Genomic DNA, 18,740 nt, shown 5'->3' with positions numbered 1-18,740 from the left:
GATCACAAGGTTCCTCATTAAGGTGCTGGGCCACCCAAGAGAGCAAGGGCAAAAGGTCAGTGTGGAAAAGTGCCAGTTTTGAAAGAGAGGCATCAAATACATCAGACATATGATCTCTGCGGATGTAATCGCTGTGGATCTGGCAAAGATGGACATCCTACTCACCTGGCCAACATCTTAGACCCTGAAGGAGTATCCTGAGATTCTGTAACAACTACTAGAAGCGCATCTAGGGATATGCCAACATCAGCTGACCACTTGTGAACCTCACCAAAGGATGCCTACCTAGAGGACCTGGAGGACTTTCACCAGCAGTGCAGATCATCAATAAATACCATAATAATAATAATAGTCTATACAATCCATGGGAGTCCTTTGGTGAGAGGTGGGCAGACCAGTGCCAGCAGGCCTTCGAGGAGCTCAAGCAAACCCTCACCACAGCCTACGAGAATCCTCAGTTGCCTCATATCTTGCATGTGGATGTGAGTTTGTATGGATTGGGATCGTCCTTTACCAGGAAACCAACGTTGATGTGAGAACAGTTGATTTTGCCAGCCGAGGCCTGCACGTGGCAGAGAAGAACTACCCAGTCCAGTTGGAATTTTTGGCATTCAAGTGGGCCGTTACAGAGAAGTTCTAGGATTACCTCTAAAGCACCCTTCATGGTGAGGATGGCGGACAACAACCCCTTAACATGTGCATTGAAGTCAGCAAAACTGGATGCTACTGGACCCCCTATGGCTCCTCACAGTGTCCACATACATTGTCATTTTACAATACCTAGCTGGGCACAGCAACATCAATGCCAATACCCTCTCTTGGAGGCCTCATGCTCTGCCGAACTACACAGCTGGATCCACCTCATGGAAGGAGTTGTCGTCAGCAGTAGTCAGAGCTATCTGCCAGGCTGAGATTCAAAAGGAACCTAGAATAGCCATGGGCATGGATTGCTTCGGATCATCAGCTGAGGCTGTATTACCTGTTGACTGCAATACCATCAGTCTGGAGGTATCTGAGCTACCTTGTTTGACCTAAGATGAAACCCATTCATCTCAACTAGTAGATCCTGGCATTGCTCTATTCCTGAAAGCCAAGACCACAGGAGTGGATGTGTCCAGTGATATCTTTTGTGACCCAGAACATGCTTCAAAGCTGTAGGAGTGGAATACATTTGTGTAGAAGGGTGGAATCCTGTCTGAGGAAAGCAAAGTTGGACACCAGCTATTACATTGCCTGGTGCTACTGCAGTTATTCCACCGAGCTATACAGTATGCACTCCACAACCATCATGGACATCTGGGCAGTAACAGAACCTTTCAGTTTATCCACTTGACGTTTTTTTGGCCTAGATGAGTAACAGATGTGAAGTAATATGGCAGCACTGCACCAGGTTTGCCACCAGGAAGATTGTTGTTTGTCCTGTAGCATATCTCCATAATCTGCAGAGCTCCAGGCCCCAGGACCTCGTCTGCATCAACTTCCTCAACTTGGAAGTGGATGGGCAAGGTGTACAGAACATCCTGATGGTGAGAGACCACTTTACTCTGTACGTTGAGGCGTTCCCTGTTAGGGAGAAATCTCAATATGTGCTAATTTCCCTTACCTTTTGAGACCCCCAGCAACTTTGCTGGCTTTCTAGGATTTGATTTTTTTACCTGGGAAGAGTGAGAGCCTTTACCCCCCTTTTTCATGTATTTTGATGTGTGTTTTACTTTAGTGTTCTTTGGTTATGGAGTTTTAAAACAACTCCATGGCCATCATATGTTTCTGTGTGTCATACAGCACCTTCAGTGCAGTGGCACAGGGATGTCTTTCAGACTTCCCAATGTTTAAATACCTTCTCTGGGATTGACTACTGTCTCCCACAGCATGTACAGTTAAATTGACTTTACTAGTTGTTAGGCAGAATCCAGTGCAGTTCCCTTAGGGAGCACTACACCAGATTAGGACTACAGGTGAGAGCAATAAATCCCCTTTGGCATCAGTCTGTACCACAAAGATTTAGTTGGTAGCTGTGGCTGAACAGTCAGACTTATCTCAAGAGGGAGATGAGCAGTATTCAGGGTTTACACAATAGGCCTACTGTACTGTGGCACAAGGAAACACTAACCAAAGCTTTGTAGTTAAAAAGTACATATATATTTATTTTATACACTTCTAAGCAAACACATGTATCACAAGTATCAAGCAAGTTAAATTAAGTCAATAGAAAAATATACACAATCCCTATATAAATTGTAGACCAAGTGAACCAGAGTGAAAACTGAGCAAAAGGCACAGTGACAACTACACACAAGGGATCCTCCAGCAATTTCTCACAAGGGAGGGAAAACACAAGTTATCTAGGAATAGGTTCTTATACCCCCTAGCAATGCTTTCCATCAAGTGTGAACCAGTTCAGCCAGAAAGTACATCAGTAAAGGCAATACCTCAAATGAAAACTGAGCAAAATGGCATTTCACAAGGATTATGCAGTGGGAAGGAAATGGTAGTTATAAGAGAGGGTTGCACCACACAGTTCGAATGGAGAATCAATCTCGAGAAAGCAGGTCTAACAAATATGACCCGAGTCAGTAGGCCTGTGCCAGAGTTAATGGTACAGGGCAAGGGCCCAGGAGCAAAATGTTCTTGTAGCTGCAGTCAAGTCTTTGGTTAACGATGTTGAAAAGGTGGATGCAGGAAACGAAAGACAATGTTAAGAGAGAGGGGCGGCCAACCCAACAGGTAGGAAAAGAATTTAAAACACCTTTAGCACTACCGCGAAGAAAGGCCGGCCTGGCGGAACAATGTACCTTAAAAGTGAAGAAGTGGCTCCTGCGGTGGCGGTTGTTCCTGGTAGTTCCTGTAGTTTGGGTGATCCAGCAGAGGAAGAGAGGCTCTCGTCGTGGAGGAAGATTCGAGGGACTGCACTACCCAGGGATGAAACCAGCCGCGGAGCTGCCAAACGAAGTTTAAAAGGTATACTTCTTTTAATCGTGGTCCGGGTCGATAGCTGCTTGGCTATCCGGTCTCCAAGTGCAGGGCACTGGCGATTCGACCACAGCAGGTTCGGGAAGGCGATTGGCAAACTGGTTGGCCCCACCAGCTCAAGGGAAGGAGGCTCTTTCCGATGAAGATCTCCTCTCGTCATGTGGAGAATAGTAGTGAGATGCTGTAGCAGGGCTTCACCTGTGGTGGTAGTCGTCGCAGGCGTCTTTGGCTTCTCTCCTCTTCAGTTCCGTAGTTCCAGTGGCGACGTCTTGCTCTTCCAGTCCTCAGGACCCTGCTTTTATGCAGAAAGATACCCATTCATACAGCCTAGCTTTCACTCACACAGTGGAGTGGTCTTCTTGGCGGGAGACCCTCCAGCCTATCAGGATAGAGTGCGACCTGAGTTGCTGCGGCAACTCTGTCCAGGGGTCATACTCCCCCTCCCACACAATGGACCCACCCCAGACTCAGTGGCGCCGGAAGGAGGGCTTCTGGTGAGAAGCCCGCCAAACGGATGAACAAAGGATCCCCGACTTGGGTTAGGATCGTAGAGAAAGACACGAGAAAGAAGTTATATTAAAGTTCTGGCAAATAAAACCTACCAGAGCAAAGTTCATTTTAAAATGCACCGGCGGTATGTTAGAGGCTGTCAGAAAAAGTGGTACCACTGCCACCAGCCAGAAACTTTAGAGAGAGGGACTTTAAGGTACCCCCTCGAAAATGAACATAGGGGAAAAACTATTAACCCTTCCACTACTTCCATAGTAAGATGGGTTGTACTGGTTAAGTTCATGAAAATCGACTAGTAAAGTCGATGGGGACTTTACATGCCCTGGGAGACAGTAGTCGGCCCCAGGGTATGGAGTCTATGTTTGGGGGTCGCTATGACACCCCTGTGTCACTGCACTGAGGGTGCTGTGTAACACATGTGAATAAAGATGGTTCCTATGGGGGAGAGAAAATCCCATAGGCATTAAACACAAAAATAGCCTCAAACACACATAGCAAAAATGCCTCAGAGTGGGAAAAAGAGTCTCACTCTTAGCAGGTAAAAAGAAACAAACCCTTCAAATCCAGCAAAGCTGCTGGGGGACTCTATAGGTAAAGGAAATTAGCCATAGTATGAGAATTCTCCCTAACACTAGTCTCTTTACATTTACAGACCCAGCACACCCTATCTTACTATAGAGTGTTGGAGGGGTTGCCTAGCTTCCCCTGAGTTAAAACAACAGTCAAATGTTACCCTTTCCTACTTAAACTGGCTGGTGGCAGTGGTTTAGATCAAACTACCATGATTTTTCCTGACCGCTAACAACGGTAGCTAAAAATCGGGTCAGCTATGTTTTTCAATATGGCGCCCAAGACCTATCTATAAAAACAGATTCTGGTCGACTTTTTTGCCATTTATACTAGGAAAGGTCCTTCTTGTGTTTGTCTCTACGTGCCAAACCAGGTTTGGTCCCTTGATTCGTTGGCCTTTGGCGGGCTTCAGTACCAAAGCCCTCCTCTGGTGCCAGGGTGTCTGGGGTGGACAGGATGTGAGGGAGGTGCCCGAAACTCCCTGTGCTTAGTCTCCTAGGAGGCCTGAATGCACTCTGGCATGATATGCCGGCTGGCTGTCGATGCTGGAAATGCATAGGAGGGACATGGCCTCTGTATCTTTTTCCTTTTCCATGCAAGAGTTCATGTGGGACTCCTGGCGGTGCAGCTCTCTCTTTTGGTTTGGTGTACAGACCCATGGGATACCCTTATGGCACCCATGGGTGGGAGTACAACCCTGTGCCCCTAGTTTATGTTTTTAGGCACCTGTGTGTGGCCCACAGAGCAGGGTACGGCTGGTGGCAGCTCTGTGCTGAATTGACTGGTGCCCTGAGTGTCCTCCATTTTGGGATGCCCAGGCCCTGTCATTGGAATCGGTAGATTCCTGATGGAGACAAGATGGCTCCCATGGCTTCTTGCCTACCATTGCCTGTTACCTTGATTTCCCAAAGTCCCAGGAAGCCCTGACTCTGTCCCTTCCCCCTGACTGGCTCTTGGGTGGAAGTTCCATGTATGGTAGTATGGGGAGGTGCCCACCAGACTGGCTGGAGCCTTCCCAACGGCCGTATGTTATGGATACACCTGTGGGTGGGACCTGGGTGAATGGAGTGTGTGACAAATCTACACTTCTTGTTGTGGATGTCTGGTATCTGGTGTTTTACACAATGACTGAGACAGCCCTGCCCGAAACTGGTATGAATGCAGTGTGTGTGTAGTGTTGAATGGCATGGTACTTGTCCGAACCCACATTCTGTGTTGTGAGTGTCTGGATGGAGAAGAATGGCCTGAATGCACCATGTACTTGATTGGCTGACTGACTGCTGAATGCCCTTCGAAGAGATTGGATGCCTGAGTGTGACCAGCATAATGAAAGGGAGATCAACAGTATATCTGGCGACCTCTCACTGACAGGAATCGTGTTCAGAAGCTGATCCAAACTACGAAGAGCAACTGGAGTGAAACTGAAGCTTGACCTTGAAGCCCTGCTCGAAGAGAAGAATTGCCATTGCTGTTCTTCATCAATCTAAAAGCTGCTGTGTCTCCAAGGACTGACGCAGAGAGGACCTGGTAAGGCACCCTCTTCCCGCACTACGAGGGACCATCATGCACCAGCTGATGTTTGCCACAGCTCCCTGGTAGACAGACCTACGAAAGGCTGCCGACCAGCGACAGGGACTGCCGCGGAATCCCAAAGAGAAGTGCCCGGACTGTTGTCCACCACCGTCGATGACAGCCATCGCCGACTGGAGCCGCCGTGCTCCCGTTGCCTAAGAATTTTCGATTCACGAACGTGCTCGTCCGCAACTCCGCCCGCCTTATCCCGTCAGAGAAGGCCAGGCCGTTGACGCACCGAGGAGTATACGCCGGTGGGTTTCTCACCACCCAAAGACCACAGAGACGCCGACGATTTGACGCCCTTGCTGGGCCACAGTTCATCAAACTCTTTGCGGTCCAGTACTATGGACATCAAGGTGCCCCGCACGCCTCTTCCTTGCAGGAATAGTTCTGGTGGGAGACTTCAACCTTTGGCTGGACAGCGACTCGGATACCACAGCAAAGTTGATGGGAATACCCTTGATGCCTTAGGCTTTATTCATCATGTCAGAGCAGCTACACATTCCAAGGGGCACACCCTGGATTGGATTTCTACTTTTAATCTTTCTATTACCAATGTAGATATACAACCATGCCCATGGTCAGACCATTTTAGTATTGGCTTTCAGTCTAGGATGGAATTCTTTAGGACTAAACCTTCCTTTCCAAAACATCTGTTATTAGTAGGAATCAAAAAAATCTGAATAAAGAGACATTGTATCCTTGGGCCCAATCTTTGAACATCGATTTAGGCAAACTAGGAGACCTAGACACCATGTCAGATAGGCTCATAAATTCAATTCAAACAGTAACCGATAAGCTTGTCCCAATCAAAAATAAAATGAAGAGAACCAATCATAATACCAACTGGTTCTCCAAGTAGCTATCAGAATTAAAATCTAAGAAAAATAAACTTCATCACACTTGGAGAAAAGATAAATCTGTTAGCAATTTGCAAAGGTACAAAAGCAGTGCTGCTAATTTCAAAAAGGAGGTTATAATAGCCAAAAAGGAGTTACTAAATGAGAGGATTAGTAATACTAAATCAGACTGTAAGGAACTATTTCAAATACTAAAGGAACAAACATATGTGCCAGGACCCACACCAGCCCCAATTATTAAGAATAAGGCTTGGTGTACAGAAATTCAGTCAGCTATGTCCAATAACTAGATAAGATTAGAGAAACCATAGAGATTAAAAAACGTGCCCTGAGCATATCTGATCAGCAGGAGAAGCCCATACGTACCCCAGCTAAAAATCAAGATCGACCAGTATTCAGATTTATGCCAATATCTGAAGAGGAACTGGCAAAAATCATTAGTCAACTCAAGATCACTAGTTGTAAAGGCGATCCTTGTTCTGCCATCATAATTAAGGAATGCCTACCCACCTTAATACCAGTTCTCCCGAAATTTGTCAATGCCTCATTTGAATTGAAGGTAGTGCCTACCAATCTGAAAAACGCTTGGATCACACCTCTATTAAAAAAGCCAAACCTATGCCTGCTTACCCCATCGAATTACAGGCCAGTTACCAACACTGCCTTTCTTCTTAAAATTCTAGATCGGGTGGCATATAACCAGATTTCCTCATTTATGGAACAAAATCAAATTCTGCACAAGTATGAATCAGGATTCTGTGCCAATCATGGCACGGAAACAGCACTCTTAGCCCTTAAATCCCATCTCATTCAGGGTATGGACAACGGCCAGATTGCCTTACTGATGATATTAGATCTTTCGACGGCTTTTGACCTGGTGGACCATTCTATACTGTCCACCAGGTTAAGAGAAAATGCGTCCTTCTCGGAAGAGGCTATCCTTTGAATATCATCCTTTATTAAGGATAGGCAAATTAGAGTTGCCAGTGAAATGGCAGAAGCAGATCCAATGCTACTACTATTTGGAGTCCCTCAGGGAGCGTGTGTGTCCCCGTGTTTTTATAACATCTTCATGATCCCCTTCTTTCAGATGCTGGAGGAGGAAGGGATTGTGTTTGCCAACTACGCAAATGACACGCAATGCATCCTTCCCATTTCAGGAATTTATCAAAAGGACTTAGCTTTCATTAATGCCACTTATTTGAAAATACAAGATTGGATGGTATCCAATGGCATGGCTCCAAATAGTGCTAAAACTGAACTTATTTTGGTAGGCTCGCCAAGTAAATTGGAGAAGTTAGGAGCAGAATACAAGAACATCAATCTGGACAATTGTATTATCAAAACTTTATCTAAAGTTAAGACCCTGGGCGTATTTTTGGACTCACATCTTAATATGAAGGCCCAGGTGAATAGTCTTGTCTCATCAGCCTCCTACTTTCTGAAACTTTTCCGTCATCTTCGTCCTTTCATTTCGGAAAAAATGCTGAAACCTTGGCGAGAGCCATCATTGGCTCCAAATTAGACTATGGATGTAGTCTTCTGGTGGGAACTACTCAGGCAGAGATTCATCGCCTTCAGGTAATTCAAAATGGGGCTGTGAGAATAGTTAAGGGTTTGAGTAAAAGAGATCATGTATCAGATGCCAGAAGGAGTCTTCATTGGCTGCTGGTGGGAAAAAGAATTCATTTTAGGCTTCTGCTCATTACCCAAAAATGTATTGTTCGAAAAATGCCTTCATATTTGCAGGAGGCTATAGTCGCGAAGGATAAGGATAGGTCTCTTAGATCCAACTATTCCAACACACTTAGCGTTCCTAGGCATAAGAATAACAAAATAAGGCAGGGATCATTTGAAGCTGCAGCACCCATCGCATGGAATGCCCTTCCCACGGCATTAAGAACGCTGGCCTCAACTGAACTCTTTAAAAAGAAACTGAAAACATTGCTCTTTGCCTAAACCCCTCTAGGGTTACTAGGTCTAGATAATTACCCTGCTGTATTTTTTGTATGTTTTGTGTTTGTTAGTCTGCGCCCATTAGCCTTCGGGTACCAGGTGCGCAATATGAATTTGTTAACATAACATAACATAACATAACAGGACGTTTACACTTCCCCGTCGACGAGCACCGCTAGGAAAGAAGCTGCCACTTCACTGCTGTAGTTCACCCTGTTCTTTGCCGGACATTCGACGACCCGTGACTCCTGCCTTAAAGGGAGGGCACTCAAGAAGGGTTGTTGATTCCCTGACAAGGAATGCTACAATGCCAGGTACTTTGGGGTTGCTAAACTATTGGAAAGACTCTTGTGAACAATATATGGACTGGGCTTGTGATATATCTTTATTCTACAGGTTGCCCAGGTGGGGGGATCTCCACACAGAACTGTGTCTAGTTGGTAGGGGCCAGTATTCTGCCAATTGTTCTAACCAACTGCTTTCCTCTTATATCTATTGTTGGTTTCCCTTATTAACTGATTTGTGTGACATTGAACCGTACAGTTGATGCACTTTAAAGAGATCTAATAGCAGGTGAGGTGCCACGTAGAACTGTATGTTTGCCATTATAGATAACCGAGTACAAAGTGAGTTATCGTGATATTGTACATAACCTTGAATATTAATTATATAAAGACTTTGTTTTAACTAAGCGCTCCTTTGTACGTGTGTCTATTGTCACTGTGTCTGTTAATAAGGTTTTATATATCAGTGAAGTTAACCTTTCTTCTCCCTGTGGCTGGATTGTGTTGTGTAGGAGAGCCCATGTCTCTGGCTGCTGGGGGAATGATGGGAATATTGACTGCAGGGTGTAACATAGTCTGAAGTACATGAATATGTCAAGCAACGAATTGCCTCCCTTTTCTCTGGCTGTCTGGAGAGTTATAAATGTGCCCTCGGGGAAGAGGTCGCCAAGGGATTGGACGTTAATTTTTTGGAGCCACTGACTTGTACATTTTATTTACGTGCTAGTTTTTTCAAAATTGCATAGGTGGAGAGGACGGTATTCATTGTGTTTTGGGGTATTGGCATGTGACCGATGATAACTGCCCTTAGTAAGTTAGATGAAGCTAGGGCTCTTTCTATCTGTACATGCGGGCGGATAAAGTGAGTAGTAAACCAGTGGCTCAGGAATTGTGCCTGAGTTGGCCAGAAGTATCTTTCCATATCGGGGAGTGCAAGGCCACTGTGGGATGTCGGTAATATTAAGGTAGAGTAGGTTACTCTTGCCTGTTTCCCTGCCCATAGTAACTCCAGAATAAGGCTCTTAATTTTCTTAAAGAAGGTCTGTGGAAGGAGCGGTGGTATGTTTGTAAATAAGTAGAGGAGCTTGGGGAGAATCGTCATTTTAACCAGGGAGGCTCTACCCCAGAGTGTTAGAGGGAGCGTTTTCCATCTCTGCATGCGCTCTTGAAGTGATTTCAGTGTCGGCCCGTGGTTATCGTTGTAAATATCACTATGATTGAGGGACATGTAGATGCCCAGGTAGCAGACTTGGGAGTCTTCCCATTTGAACTCATGATTGTCTACAAATTTGGTGGTCTGTCGTGTTAGGGGGAAGATCACTGATTTGGAGTGGTTGGTCTTGAGGCCAGAGACATTACTGAATTTGATCACTTCGCGCATTATTGGATTAAGATTGATTTCGGGATCTTGTACAAATAGGACCACATCGTCAGCATAGAGTGAGACGATTAATTTATGGGGTCCAAAGGTAAGGCCTCTGTGAAGCTGTTGGGCACACAGTTGCGAGGCTAGGGGTTCCATTATGAGGGCGAAGATAAGAGCTGACAGGGGACAGCCTTGTCTAGTGCCACGTTTAAGTTTTATGCTAGCAGATTTCATGTTAACTAGGGTGATGAAGGAGCAAGGGTCATTATAGAGTAGTGAGACTAGCTTGATAAAGAAATTCCCAAGCCCCATCCGTTCTAAAACTGCAAACATGAAAGGCCATTTGACGGAGTCGAATGCCTTTTTGGCGTTGAGTAGGACCGCTATTGCTTGTTGTGATGTGTCAAGTGCCTCCATGACACCGAACAGCCTTCTGATGCCAAATGTTGTACTGCAGCCTGGGATGAACCCTGCCTGATCGCCCAGCACCAGTGCGGGCATGAGGTGGAGTAGTCGTGTTGTTAGAATTTTGGCTAATATTTTATTGCCTAGGTTGATTAGGGAGATTGGCCTATAAGAGGCGCAGTCGTCTGGGGATTTTCCTAACTTGTGCAATAGGATGACATTAGCTTCACGCATCGTTGGTGGGAGTGTTCCACACTCTAAGGCCTCTTCGTACACGTGCGATAGGAGCGGGGCTATGGTGGTTGCAAAGGCTTTGTAAAATTCACCCATTAGGCCATCTGGGCCTGTGGCTTTGGTGTTAGGAAGGTTTCTGATGGCTGAGGCGATCCCTTCTGCCGATATGGGCATATTCAGTGGTTCTCTGAGTTCGCTAATCACCCAGTATAGTTCTGTGTCATTTAAGTCAATTTTTTAGAGCCTCGGGGTGTGGACTATGCTTGGAGCTATATAAGTTTAGGTAAAATGCGTGAAATACCCTTACGACGGTCTGTTCTGTGTATTCCAGGGTTCCTTGTGAATCACGAATCCGTTGTATTCGGGTGGGTGTTCTGTCGAGTGCCATCAGGAGTGCAAGTAGAGCTTCAGGTTTTTGGCCCTCCCCATATTGCTGGACTAGGTGTCTACGGCTGAGGAATTTTAGTTCTCGTGTGGCCGTTTCAGTGAATTTTAGCAATTCCTTTTTCAGATCGACTTGGTGTTGCAGGTCGTCAGATGTGGTGCACTTGCGTTCAAGCTCCTTTAATCGACCTTCGCTGTTTCCTAACTCATGTCTAATCGATTTCAGAATGCCGTTCTCTTTTGCCATACAGACACCCCGTATATAGCATTTCAAGGTCTCCCACAGTGTGCCTGCGGATTCAACGGAATTTTGATTTACCTCGAGGAAAGATGTGATTTCTTGCTGCAGTTCAGCTGCGAACACTGGGTCCGACAGTGAGCCTGGTTTAAACCTCCATTGAAGCGTGGCCGGCTTAGTGTTGGGTAGGGTGTACTCAAGCGTTACCATGGAGTGGTCGGAAAGGGTTCTGGGAAGGATATGACTGGCACCCCATTGGAATGAGCTCTGTGCTGATACCATAAGGTAATCGATGCGCAAGTTGGTGTTGTGAACCGCAGAGTGGAAAGTGTAGTCTCTCAGGTTTCGGTTAGCTTGCTCCATGCGTCGATCAAGTCGAATGCCTGGCAGATTTCTTTGATGTGAAGACTGGCCTTGGAGGGGCGAGTGGTTGTGATGTGTGACTTGTCCATTTGGGAGTCTAGCGTTGTATTGAAATCTGCCCCCCATATGTGCCTGGGTTATTCGTTCCCAAGTGTGACATGATCCAATTGAAGTTGTTTGGGCCGTCTGTATTGGGGGCATAAGAGTTTACTAAGGTTATCTCGTTCCCTGCGAGGATTCCTCTAACCAATACTGCTCTTCCTTCCAGAGTCTTTTTTGGATTCTATTAAACTGAAGCCTGTTTTTCTGTCGATCAGGATGGCCACCCTTCTCATGTATGAAGAATATGACGAGAAGTACCTGTGGCAGCCCCATGATCTGGCCCATTGGCGTTCTGAGTCGGGAAGGAGATGGGTCTCTTGCAGCATGATTATGTCGGTTTTGTGTCTCTTGATGTATTGTAGGACCCTTCTGATCTTCGTCGGTTGGTTGCCCCCCCGGATATTCCAGGTTGCTACCTTAAACAGTTCTGGTGAGTGGGTGATTTTTGTTGGAGTGCAGCCATTTGGTGGGTTGCGGGGAGATGTGTAGCCCCACTGGTTTGTAGGGAGCCGTTGATTCTTTGCGTGGTGCGGTGGGGACCCGACATGTTGAAAGATAGGCGGGCCGTGGGAGGCGATTTCTGGAACTGTTATCCCTTCCTTGTGTGGGCAACTCCCAACTGGCCCACATTGAACCCTCCCTTGTAAACAGGAACACTAACATCAGCAATGTTGTGCATGTGTGCTTCTTTGGTCAGGGACGTTCTGCAACGGTGCAGAGTCGCCCCTGCTTTTCCATCCATTAACATCGAAAAAATGCATTAACTTTGCTGTGCTCGGGGCCCTACAGGCTTCCCAAGTTGCACGGCCTTGGAGAATTTAACTCCGTTGTTGGTTTTGGAATAGTTGCTGGGTTTAGTACATCAGTATTGGCGCCGATGACCTTGTGTATGGTTACGTTGGGTTTCTGTTGCTTCTTTCTCTTTGTGCTCGTGCTTGATTGGTGTTTGAGCCTGAACATCCTGCTCGGTCCAGGAATTTGTTTGCCTCTTCTGGCGTCTGGAAGAAATAGACTTTTCTTCCTTGTTTGGATTCTGAGCCGTGCTGGGAAGAGCATTGAGTATGCGATTTGGTTTTCTTTGAGTCTCTGCCTAGTGGATGTGAATGATCTTCTCTGGGATTGGACCGCTGGGGAGAAGTCTGGATAGAAATGTATTCTGTCTACTTCATGATGGATTTCACCCTTCTCTCTGGCTAGACAGAGGATGGTATCACGGTCCTTGTAATTGAGCAGTTTTGCAATTATTGGCCTGGCAATTGATGGGTTTGGAGGATGGGATCCTGTGTGCTCTTTCTACTACAAACAAATGGGAGAGGGCTTTCCGACCGAAAAGGGTGATGCATAGTGCTTCGACAAAGTCGTCCATCTTTGCTCCAGGCTGGTGTTCCCTCACTACAATGATCCTGATAATTTTTCTTCGGGAGCGCCCCTCTAAGTCTTCATATTTGGCAGTGGTTGCCTTCATTTGGGATTCGAGTTGGGTAACCCTTGCTCCAAGGGTTACTGCTCTGTCGTCCAGGTTAGACACGCGTTCCTCCACTTCATTGAGGCATTCAGTGTGAGTGTCCATTCGGTGCTGGAGGAGATCTACTTTAGAGGCCAGGCCATCCATCTTATTGTTCAGACTCCCAATGCCTGCTTTCTGGTCCAATAGGATTCCTTTGATGTTGGTAGAGGTGGCTTCCTTGTCCATTTGGTGTCCGCTGGCAATGGGGGTCTCTGGTTCTTCTTGTAATCTAGGGGTTTTGGGGACTGATCCAGACTCAAAAGTTAGTTTTCTCTGCGACTTGTCTGTTCTACCCATTGGACCTGCTCTGCTGGGGGCGATTCTGTGTTGAGTTTAGCGCTTATGCGTGGTTTCCGGTCACTGGTTGACTTCCTGCAATGAGGCATGGCGTGCGCTGTGCTGGGGAAAATGGTTATAGCAGAGTGTTCTCATGGGCATAAGGAGCATGGACGTAGCTCCTAGTGCTGGCGCTGAGTGTCAATTTTGTAAGTTTCAGGAGGGCCAGGAAGTCCAGTAACAGGTGAACGAGGAGAAATGTTACCCACCCGGCAGAGTTTCCGTATACCTCACTCCTTCAGATCTTGCAGGGATGTGGTGCCTATCTTCTCGTTCTGTCTTGGCGGGTGGAGAAGTCTAGGCACATAGTTCCCCAGCCAAGGTGTTGAGAACTGGAGGAGGATGTGCTGGCATGATGGGATGTGTGGCTCAGAATCAGCAGCCGTTTGATCGCGCAGGGGGGGGGCTCAGGTAGGGCCTCTAACAGTTAGATTGGTGTCCCCTCCAGTATGCTCCGTATCTGTGGAAAGTGCTTTGCTGATGGGCACACTTTCTTGATCTTCTCCCGTCTCATCTGTTCTGTGCAGGGCCTCTGCCGTCTGGGGGAGGGGGAGGGGTTTGTTGCCTTCCACCCCTGGATTGTGGCCACCGGCCCGGCCTCTCAGTCCCGCGCGGCAGGCTGGCAACAACTTGCACCGCGCCGGGTCAGGTTGTGTGAAAAGAGGGAGGCTGGGAGGCGACGCAGATCTTCTCTCCGCCCAGAGCTTCCCTCGTGCAGGTGCCCAGGCGACCGCTCGGCTCACTCGAGGACTACTGTATGCACCGCGGTCCACTGGCGCCCGCTCCGACCTGGGCTGCGGGCGCTTCGGTAAGAGGGATGTTGACGAGGGGGGAGGTGGGTCGCTCTCCGATCTTTTTCCAGTCTGTGGGTATTCGTCCTGGCCCTGCCTCGCAAGGACGCCGCGGGGGCAGGCAGCCCTCACCCGCTCGATCCTCGCCTGGGCCCGGGCTGTCACCTCCGATCCCAGCTTCCAGCAGGCCCACTCGCTTCTCTCGTTTGCGGGCACGGGGATAGCGTTTAGGGTCCTTGGCCTTCCGTTTTGGCTCCAAACTTCATGGGGCAATGGAGCAGAGTCTGGCTGGCAGCGATAACCGTCGGTCAGGGCAGTGCTATTCTGAATTAAGGATGATTATGAAGGATTAATGAGAGGCCGTGCCGGAGCTTGCTAGGAAGCGGCCATCTTGGTTGGCCCTCTAGCGCCCTCCGGCTTATGCAATTCATGATGTAGATAAAAGAGATTGGCTAAGTGTGTGCTTAGCAGAGTGACTCAGACTCAGACTGGATATGACTGTATTCTGAAACTGAGTGTGGAAGAAAGGGGTCAGTTTGAGTGCATGAAGTCTACTTTGATTGCCAAGTTTGACAAGATATCTTAAAAGGTTCAGGGACTTTAAGAAACGAGAGAATATGTCTTGGGTTGACTGGGTGAGTGCTGCACACCTGAAAATGATGGGGAGGATTGATGGTTACAAAGTGAAAACGTTTGTTGAATTGTCCCACCTTTTGTTTTTTGAGCATTTTTCGGAAGCCTGTTCTGCGTCAGAGCTGCGTCAGTATGTTGCTGACCAGAACATTTTGGACCCCTTTAAGCTGGCTAGGTTGGCTGACAAGTGGGTCTCCCACCGGGTGTCCCCTAAGGACTCCAGTGGGAAGGACAAGGACAAAGAAAAGGGGACCTCTCAGAAAGCTGAGGAGTCCCAGAAGCAATCACAGTCGGATAAACCCAAACCTTCCTCTCCTAAGATCCAAAAACCTAGTGGTGATAAGTCTGTTGTGAGTGGGAGTAAGAGTAGTGGTCCGCCTGCTGCAAAGCAGGGACCCAGTGGTTCCAGTACCGTACCCCGCACTCCCAGCACTTGTTGGGATTGTGGGGCTCTGGATCACCGGAGGGGTGACCCCAAGTCTAAGGGTAAGGCACTTGGAGGCCAGGCTGTCAGCCTGACCTACCCCTACTCCGTACCTGAGGTGGAGGCCACTGTCCTCCCTTCCTCTACCGGGATCACATTCAGTGCTCCCGTAGAGATTACTTTAGTGTCCTTTAGGGCCTGGGACCAGTACGCAGAAGTACTGGCAACTATCCCACAGAACACCCGTAAGTTTTTGAGAAGTGTCCTCTTGAATAGCCAGCCTTCTACTGGTTTGAGAGACACTCGGGCAAGCATGACAGTGGTGGACAGGACCGTGCTCAAGCCAGAGAACTATGCAGGTGCTCCTCTTAGTACCACCGGGTTAGCTCGGGGGCCTCCCAAACTATCCCCTGTAGCCTTAGTCAACATTACGATTGGAGACAAGACAACAAAGCTTTCGGTCCTGGTTCAGGACAACGTGCCTGCGAACATATTGTTAGTTAACGATTTGGTCGAGTTGGGGATGATCATGGATGGTCAACCCATGGCTACTGTGGCTGTCACCTGATCGCAGGTCACACAGGGTCCGGCTGAAAGCCTAGTACCCTCGCCGATGGGGAAACCCAAGGCACGAAGGAAACAGAAGAGTAAGAAGGCCACCTCTGTGGAGGGGACTCCTGCTCTTCCTGCTGTTCTGACAGCACCCATTGGGATCCATGCTCCGGACGAGCTGGGTCCAGTGGTGAACTCCGTCTCAACTCCTGTGGGAGAAGAGCCAGAAGACTTTCATGTGGGAGAGGCACTCAACCCGGAGGACCACCCCGACCTTCAATGCGTGTTAGCTGAAGGGGGTCCCTCCCGGGCGGACTTCTGTAAGGGACAGAGAGAGTGCCACTCTCTCGAGGGTCTGAGGAAACAGGCCCAAGTTTCCTCAGAGAAGAGGAAGGTTTCCACAAGAAGAAGTGCCTCGGACATTCCGGATCTATTGGGAGGGTGAGCTCCTTGTTAGTGAGCACACTAAGCCTGAACCTGGTGCCCTCAAGAGGTTGGTGGTACCCCAGGTTTACAGGCCCTTTCTGCTGCAGTTGGCGCATGAGGTGCACTTAGCTGGTCATCTTGGTACCAAGAAGATTAAGCAGAGACTCTCTGCCCATTTCTACTGGCCACGGATCGGAGTAGAAGTGGGGTCCCACTGTAAAACCTGCCCCACTTGTCAGTTGTCTGGCAAGACTGGAGGCAGTGTCATTGCCCCACTGCAGCCGTTGCCAGTGGTTGGCACACCGTTTGAGAGGGTGGGCATCGACACTGTCGGTCCCCTTGACCCTTCCACTTCAGGTGGACATCGGTTCATCCTGGTCTTGGTCGATCATGCCACCCGGTACCCTGAGGCTATACCCCTTCGGACAGTAACTGCCAAAGTGGTTGCCAGGGCTCTCACACATGTTGGATTCCCTAAGGAGGTTGTCTCTGACAGAGGATCCAACTTCATGTCTAGTTACATGAAAACCATGTGGAAAGAGTGCGGGGTAACCTACAAGTTCTCCACCTCTTACCATCCTCAGACCAATGGTCTGGTTGAGAGATTTAATAAAACTCTCAATGGCATGCTAGGTGCTTTGGAAGAGCCCCTAAGGAGGAAATGAGATATCCTCCTGCCATGCCTGCTGTTCGCTTACAGAGAGGTACCTCAAGAGGGTGTTGGTTTCAGCCCCTTTGAGTTACTCTTTGGACATCCCATGAGGGAGCCCCTTGCCTTGATCAGAGAAGGTTTGAAGGCCACCCCTTCAGGTCTCGCCAAACAAGTGGGGGACTATGTGTTAGGCCTCAGACAGAGGATGACACCATGATGATGGGTCAGACGACAGCAAATCTCAAGGCCAGGAATTGAATAAGTACTGGCATGACCTTAAAGCATCGCAAGTGGATTGGACTCCGGGACAGGAGGTCCTCGTGATGGAGCCTACCAAGCCTCGAGCTTTGGCAGATAAATGGACTGGACCCTTCAGGATAATCTCCAAGATGGGCAAGGTCAATTATCTGGTTGAGATTGGAGTCCCTGGGGTAGCCCCTCAGGTATTCCATGTTAACAGGCTCAAGCCTTTCCACCGGCGAGCCGAAGTCTCATGTCTCTTGCTAGCTTTAGAGCAAGAAGAGGATGAAAGTGAGCCCCTTCCTGATTTGCTGCACAACAACCCTCAGTATAGCTCAGTGGAAGGAGTACATCTCTCTCCAGATCTGACGACAGAGCAGCAGAGGGCCTGCAGGGCTTTGCTCCGGTAGTATACCTCTCTGTTTTCACTGACACCAGGCCTTACACCGTGGTGTAGGCATGACATTGACACTGGTAACAGTGTGCCTGTCAAAAGCAGGTGCTACCGTATGTCAGATACTGTTAAGAACCACATCCAGGCTGAGGTTGCCAAGATATTGGATCTGGCTGTTATTGAACCCTCAACCAGTCCCTGATCCAGTCCCATGGTCCTTGTCCCCAAGGCAAGTTCCCAGGCAGGCACCAAGGATTGGAGGTTCTGTGTGGACTACAGAGGAGTCAATGCCATCACCAAAACTGACGCTCACCCATTGCCCAGGGGCTGATGAGCTTGTGGACACCATAGGTGCTGCCAAATTTATGAGCACCTTTGACCTTACCTCAGGCTATTGGCAAATAGCTCTGACGGACCATGCCAAGGAAAAGACAGCGTTCTCAACACCTGAGGGACTCTACCAGTTTAGGGTCATGCCTTTTGGGTTGAAGAATGCCCCTGCCACCTTCCAGAGATTGGTCAATCATGCGCTCAGTGGGCTGGAAGCCTTTTATGTGATCTTCTTAGATGACATTGCCGTCTACAGTTCCACCTGGGAAGAGCATTTGACACATCTGGATAAGGTGTTGCAGGTCTTGAAAAGGGCTAACCTCACTATCAAGGCCACCAAGTGCCAGATAGCTCAGGGGAAAGTCATGTATCTTGGTCATGAGGTAGGCAGGGGTAAAATCCAACCTCTCCCCAGTAAAGTACAGGATGCACATGACTGGGAGACTCCCACTACTCAAACCCAGTGAGAGCCTTTTTGGGCCTCACTGGGTATTATTGCAATTTCATGGCGGACTATGGAACCATAGCTGCACCTCTGACAGCTCTGACTTCACCCAAACAGCCTAGGAAGGTTAATTGGACTGAAGACTGTCAGAGGGCATTTGATGGCTTGAAAGAAAGTCTGTGTAGGGCACCCG

The sequence above is a fragment of the Ambystoma mexicanum genome, chromosome 1q, assembly GCF_040938575.1.
Source record: "Ambystoma mexicanum isolate Mex_15411 chromosome 1q, UKY_AmexF1_1, whole genome shotgun sequence".
NCBI lineage: Eukaryota > Metazoa > Chordata > Amphibia > Caudata > Ambystomatidae > Ambystoma > Ambystoma mexicanum.
This window is presented reverse-complemented; position numbering follows the sequence as displayed.